Source organism: Pinus tabuliformis, chromosome 6 (assembly GCF_031772625.1).
Source record: "Pinus tabuliformis cultivar Carrire ecotype Pingquan chromosome 6, CPIR1, whole genome shotgun sequence".
NCBI classification, from domain to species: Eukaryota; Viridiplantae; Streptophyta; class Pinopsida; order Pinales; family Pinaceae; genus Pinus; species Pinus tabuliformis.
Window position 1 is genome coordinate 1,416,378,840 of NC_142292.1, and position 1,436 is coordinate 1,416,380,275.

The window sequence follows — 1,436 nt, forward strand, 5'->3', positions numbered from 1 at the left end:
CGTAACTGAATTGGAGAGAACGTCAACATAGGCCTTCCCAAGGCTTCCCAAGTTTTCCTTGGTAGGATATTCACATATGAGCCCAAGTATAACATTATATCCTTGATCTGAAATCCCACAATTTGGGCATTAATCTGGAACTCCCTCTCTGTTCTCTTTTTGTTCTTGCACACCAATTTGGAGTATCTTTTGGGTAGATTATCAAAAATGAGTCTGATCATTTTCTCCTCATTCACAATATGTAGAAACAACTTGAACCATTCAATGATAGTTTGGGAATTATGTTGTAAGAGGTTTGGGTTCCTGACTTTTGAAGGCTCTAGTTGTTCTCCTTCGATCTCTCAGATCTCTAGCATTTCAGAAGTCATTTGCATCCATTTCTCCAATACTTTCATAGCTCCCAGCTAGGTAGCATCCCCCACTTTAGGCCCCTCCCTCAGTACTGTGGCTTTAAGCTGCCATACATGGATTTTGGAACACCAACAAGTTTTCTTCTACCATTAAAACATTAATCCACAACGGGATTTACTTTAGAAATCTCCCTCACATCCTTGATTTTAATACGACCTTAGCCTTACAGAAGGACTGATGGTGTAGAAATTCCTTGTAGATTCAATCTGCTTATGTAATTTGCTAAAAGACTTGAATCTACTCTACTCATCAGCAGAAACAATTAATCGATCAAGAAATCACAACATAAACATGAGAAAATATTCAGTCACATATGTTTAGAGATTTATATAAAGGGAAATCTTGCTACTCAAAACCCCTTCCTATCTGTATTGCATTAGTTAGAAAATAGAGAAGAAATGCAAAGTGTGTTCAAGCCTGAACAATCTCTGCATAGGTATAATCTATCTCATCGCCTCACAAGTTGACTCTGGACAATACTTAGCTAATTCTTCTACCTACCAAGCTCCTATTTCCTTGCGTTGTTTCTCAAGGAATTAGCCCCCTATTAATTAGGGAAATCCCCATCCTTATTTGCGCAATCCCTACAGGCCCTTCTTTGACTGCATGCACCACTTGTACAACTTAGAAAATTATACAATTGATAGTACACTACCCTTCAACTCCAATCCCAACTGGGTAACTCGAATTTCATGCATGCATGAGTTAATTATGGTTGATTTATCAGATAACTAGTTGAACATTGAAGCTACACCCCACTACTAGAGATCCTACTAGTTCCTCCAACAATTGGAACTAGTTAACTGAATTTGACTCAATTTAATTGAACTAAACTATTACAACTCAAATTAAACTCACCCTAGGCTCCTAAAATTTAGGAACCACTCTACATGACTCAAGTTAAGCCCTCAACTCGAAGTAACTGAGCCAACTAAGTGAAATTAACTTAGTTAACTCATTCTTGTTGTCTTGTGATTTGGAATTACAATTTTCTCCTAATTTAATTCAAGGGAAAATTAAATCAC